This window comes from Pecten maximus, chromosome 16 (genome assembly GCF_902652985.1).
Source record: "Pecten maximus chromosome 16, xPecMax1.1, whole genome shotgun sequence".
In the NCBI taxonomy this organism is placed as follows: domain Eukaryota; kingdom Metazoa; phylum Mollusca; class Bivalvia; order Pectinida; family Pectinidae; genus Pecten; species Pecten maximus.
The window spans coordinates 14,310,237-14,316,521 of NC_047030.1; positions in this window are offsets into that span (position 1 = coordinate 14,310,237).

The following is a 6,285-nucleotide window of genomic DNA, read 5'->3' on the forward strand; positions in this document are numbered from 1 at the left end:
AGAACCTCGTTTACACAGCTAAAACTCTCCTCACTATCCAAGAGAGAACCTCGTTTACACAGCTTAAATTCCCCCACGCTATCAGAACCTCGTTTACAAAGCTTAAATTCCCCCACGCTATCAGAACCTCGTTTACGCAGCTTAAATTCCCCCACGCTATCAGAACCTCGTTTACACAGCTTAAATTCCCCCACGCTATCAGAACCTCGTTTACACAGCTAAAACTCTCCTTACTATCCAGGAGAGAACCTCGTTTACACAGCTTAAATTTCCCCACGCTATCAGAACCTCGTTTACACAGCTTAAATTCCCCCACGCTATCAGAACCTCGTTTACACAGTTAAAACTCTCCTTCCAATAGGCAGATCTCCTATTCCTACCATCAACCTAGGCAAAGTTTATATCAATGTAGTTTTCACTAGAGGTATTGTACAGTCAACCTGTCTTCAATAAAGCTAAAAGTATAGAGAATCATTTTCCTTTATTCATTAGGATTAATAACTAGCTAAAGCTCTCTCTCTACTTACACTAAAGCTTTAGCATAAATGATGATGGTGGTAACTTGCCCCAGACAAATAATAACAAACGGAATGGCGCCATTAAACCCCAAAGCCCATTCAGCAAGAGTGAAAATCTGACAGAGAATTCTTAATTAACTTCATGGCTAAACAAATCAGTAGAATTTAATTCAGTGTTTTTAATAACCTAATAAAATGCCTTTTATTCAAAGTATTCATGTGCATTAGATATCCTTGAATTTTCTTTAACTGAGAAAAAAATACACAAAAGAATGTGCATACTTGCATATATTAACAGACAGGTGTATTGTTACGCCTGGGTGGATTTTACTTTAATTCCTTTTGACGAGTTTGAAATGTTGACCGTGATCGGACAGGTGCCCTATATATATCTTTTCACGTTCGATCGAGAAATTTAACCCGGTCGCCTAGGTGATAAGAAATGCGTCACCACTGTGCCACCAAACCACCGTTGTGTTGAATTGTTTATATGATGTATTGTTATAATGTAGGAGACATTGTTATAATACATTAGTACGTGTAATAATGACGACACTTATAGGGAAAATATTATGTATATTATGTCGTAATGATACAATTATGAAAATAAAATTACGTGCTCTTTATTTTGCTAACAAACAAGAAATATAAAAACATAAAACAATAATTTTACATGTGCCATTATTGTTGCCTAACAAATAAATATAATGACATAATTTTTTTATTTTGTACTTCTTCCCTTCTGGTTCATTCAAAAATAATACAAAATAACATACTGACAATACAATCTTTATTACTTAATATAAGTTTGTATAAAAACACACAGTTGTCAGAAAAACTAAAAGGATTGAACAATAGACACACGAGATATTAACAAAACATTTATAAAATTGTCTCTTACGGCTTTGTCGTCGTTCAAGGATCGTCAGTGTCTGAATTGAAGTTAAGAAAACCTAACTCTGCCTATTCAAATGTTAAAATATATTTACTGTGATACACTAAATATGACCAAAAGCTAAGTGAATAACACAATATACAATGTATTTCCTAAATATAGAGTTGTATTAGAAATATACAATTCACAATGCACATATGATGAAACATTTACATACTGTATATTTAAAGTTGAACTGAAAGAAATGAAACCATCAAAATAAAAAAAATAAAAACGTTCGGATTGGCTACACATTTCCGGACATAACATTTCCAATAGAAATACAAATATGAAGAAGTGGTTAGTTGGTTGAAAGATTAGTATGTATAAAAAATGTCTTATCTGATTCTAGATCCTGTTGATAATATTTTTATGTATCGCTATTTTTTTTCCATGTACATGTATTTACTGTCAGTGTACAAGCCTATTCTATTTCGCGAGTGAGTATCGTGTTAGGTCCATGGCTATGATTCGTTACTATGCGCATTGGTTTTTCATCATCATCGTTGTCACTGATTTCATAAGTAAAGTAATTAATGAACCGCTCGTGACTGATATTTAAAAACGATATCATCTGCTTTGTTACTATATCCTGAAGACGTGTTTGATGCCAAACCCATTATATAGTACGAATTATGTTCAAAAACAAGTAAACAAATAATTTTCCATAGTAATTAAGGACGAGACAAAAATTAAGAAAAAGGTTTGAAAACATACAATATCATAAAAACATGTCGTTCAAATATATATATTGAAGTCTTAAATATTGCTTCTGCCTTTGCAGATTTACTTGTCCCTGTAAAACCATCTCAGGTAGTTTTCATTCATAATGATAAAATAGTTTTAATTTCAATTTTTTAATGTATTTAAAGTAATATTTCATATCTTATGTATACGTTTCATCAGTATTGTCTGGACAATGAAATAGCAATCTTATAGAAGCATCTTTAATACATGTAGCTACATATGAATTGAAATGATAAAAGAAATTGAACTGAAGTAGGGGAAATAATCCAAGCGTTGTGTAAAATACAAAACAGCTTATTTTTATACAGTAGTTATTTATAATATTGCGTAAACTTCCAAGTTCTTCTGGTGGATAGTTATTTTGTACATGTTTTAAACATACTGAACGTTTTCACAAAGTTCATCAAATAACTCAATAGGCCGGTTTTTTTACTTTACGTGTAAAAGGCTGACCGAAACAATTACTGAAATATATCATTAAAAGCATGGTACTAGCCATAACCTAAAAACGAAATAGTAACGCCATCTCATAACACACGACGTCAACGAATAGTTTTCCATTCCTTCTATCAAAAGTCCTTCAGTCTAATTGTTAGCCGTCAAACAATAGTCCTTCAGTCTGTTTGTTAGTCAGTCCGTATATCAACAACCCTCCAATCTGTTTTATGTCTGTATATCAACAACTCTCCAATCTGTTTGTTAGTCCGTATATCAACAACTCTCCAGTCTGTTTGTTAGTCAGTCCGTATATCAACAACCCTTCAGTCTGTTTGTTAGTCAGTCCGTATATCAACAACCCTCCAGTCTGTTTGTTAGTCCGTATATCAACAACCCTCCAATCTGTTTGTCAGTCCGTGTATCAACAACCCTTCAATCTGTTTGTTAGTCCGTATATCAACAACCCTCCAATCTGTTCGTTAGTCCGTATATCAACAACCCTCCAGTCTGTTTGTTAGTCCGTATATCAACAACCCTTCAATCTGTTTGTTAGTCCGTATATCAACAACCCTCCAGTCTGTTCGTTAGTCCGTATATCAACAACCCTCCAGTCTGTTTGTTAGTCCGTATATCAACAACCCTCCAGTCTGTTTGTTAGTCCGTATATCACCAACACTACAGTCTGTGTAAGTCGTTATATCACCAACACTACAGTCTGTGTAAGTCGTTATATCACCAACACTACAGTCTGTGTAAGTCGTTATATCACCAACACTACAGTCTGTGTAAGTCGTTATATCACCAACACTACAGTCTGTGTAAGTCGTTATATCACCAACACTACAGTCTGTGTAAGTCGTTATATCACCAACACTACAGTCTGTGTAAGTCGTTATATCACCAACACTACAGTCTGTGTAAGTCGTTATATCACCAACACTACAGTCTGTGTAAGTCGTTATATCACCAACACTACAGTCTGTGTAAGTCGTTATATCACCAACACTACAGTCTGTGTAAGTCGTTATATCACCAACACTACAGTCTGTGTAAGTCGTTATATCACCAACACTACAGTCTGTGTAAGTCGTATATCACCAACACTACAGTCTGTGTAAGTCGTTATATCACCAACACTACAATCTGTTTGTTAGTCCGTATATCAGCAACCCTTCAATCTGTTTGTTAGTCCGTATATCAGCAACCCTTCAATATGTTTGTTAGTCCGTATATCAACAACCCTCCAGTCTGTTTGTTAGTCCGTATATCAACAACCCTTCAATCTGTTTGTTAGTCCGTATATCAGCAACCCTTCAATCTGTTTGTTAGACCGTATATCAACAACCCTCCAGTCTGTTTGTTAGTCCGTATATCAACAACCCTCCAGTCTGTTTGTTAGTCCGTATATCAACAACCCTTCAATGTGTTTTTTAGTCCGTATATCAACAACCCTCCAGTCTGTTTGTTAGTCCGTATATCAACAACTCTCCAATCTGTTTGTTAGTCCGTATATCAACAACCCTCCAGTCTGTTAGTCCGTATATCAACAACCCTCCAGTCTGTTTGTTAGTCCGTATATCAGCAACCCTTCAATCTGTTTGTTAGTCCGTATATCAGCAACCCTTCAATCTGTTTGTTAGTCCGTATATCAGCAACCATTCAATCTGTTTGTTAGTCCGTATATCAACAACCCTTCAGTCTGTTTTTTAGTCCGTATATCAACAACCCTCCAGTCTGTTTGTTAGTCCGTATATCAACAACCCTCCAATCTGTTTGTTAGTCCGTATATCAACAACCCTCCAATCTGTTTGTTAGTCCGTATATCAACAACCCTCCAGTCTGTTTGTTAGTCCGTATATCAACAACCCTCCAATCTGTTTGTTAGTCCGTATATCAACAACCCTCCAATCTGTTTGTTAGTCCGTATATCAACAACCCTCCAGTCTGTTTGTTAGTCCGTATATCAACAACCCTCCAGTCTGTTAGTCCGTATATCAACAACCCTCCAATCTGTTTGTTAGTCCGTATATCAACAACCCTCCAATCTGTTTGTTAGTCCGTATATCAACAACCCTCCAATCTGTTTGTTAGTCCGTATATCAACAACCCTTCAATATGTTTGTTAGTCCGTATATCAACAACCCTCCAGTCTGTGTAAGTCGTTATATCACCAACACTACAGTCTGTGTAAGTCGTTATATCACCAACACTACAGTCTGTGTAAGTCGTTATATCACCAACACTACAGTCTGTGTAAGTCGTTATATCACCAACACTACAGTCTGTGTAAGTCGTTATATCACCAACACTACAGTCTGTGTAAGTCGTTATATCACCAACACTACAGTCTGTGTAAGTCGTTATATCACCAACACTACAGTCTGTGTAAGTCGTTATATCACCAACACTACAGTCTGTGTAAGTCGTTATATCACCAACACTACAGTCTGTGTAAGTCGTTATATCACCAACACTACAGTCTGTGTAAGTCGTTATATCACCAACACTACAGTCTGTGTAAGTCGTTATATCACCAACACTACAGTCTGTGTAAGTCGTTATATCACCAACACTACAGTCTGTGTAAGTCGTTATATCACCAACACTACAGTCTGTGTAAGTCGTTATATCACCAACACTACAGTCTGTGTAAGTCGTTATATCACCAACACTACAGTCTGTGTAAGTCGTTATATCACCAACACTACAGTCTGTGTAAGTCGTTATATCACCAACACTACAGTCTGTGTAAGTCGTTATATCACCAACACTACAGTCTGTGTAAGTCGTTATATCACCAACACTACAGTCTGTGTAAGTCGTTATATCACCAACACTACAGTCTGTGTAAGTCGTTATATCACCAACACTACAGTCTGTGTAAGTCGTTATATCACCAACACTACAGTCTGTGTAAGTCGTTATATCACCAACACTACAGTCTGTGTAAGTCGTTATATCACCAACACTACAGTCTGTGTAAGTCGTTATATCACCAACACTACAGTCTGTGTAAGTCGTTATATCACCAACACTACAGTCTGTGTAAGTCGTTATATCACCAACACTACAGTCTGTGTAAGTCGTTATATCACCAACACTACAGTCTGTGTAAGTCGTTATATCACCAACACTACAGTCTGTGTAAGTCGTTATATCACCAACACTACAGTCTGTGTAAGTCGTTATATCACCAACACTACAGTCTGTGTAAGTCGTTATATCACCAACACTACAGTCTGTGTAAGTCGTTATATCACCAACACTACAGTCTGTGTAAGTCGTTATATCACCAACACTACAGTCTGTGTAAGTCGTTATATCACCAACACTACAGTCTGTGTAAGTCGTTATATCACCAACACTACAGTCTGTGTAAGTCGTTATATCACCAACACTACAGTCTGTGTAAGTCGTTATATCACCAACACTACAGTCTGTGTAAGTCGTTATATCACCAACACTACAGTCTGTGTAAGTCGTTATATCACCAACACTACAGTCTGTGTAAGTCGTTATATCACCAACACTACAGTCTGTGTAAGTCGTTATATCACCAACACTACAGTCTGTGTAAGTCGTTATATCACCAACACTACAGTCTGTGTAAGTCGTTATATCACCAACACTACAGTCTGTGTAAGTCGT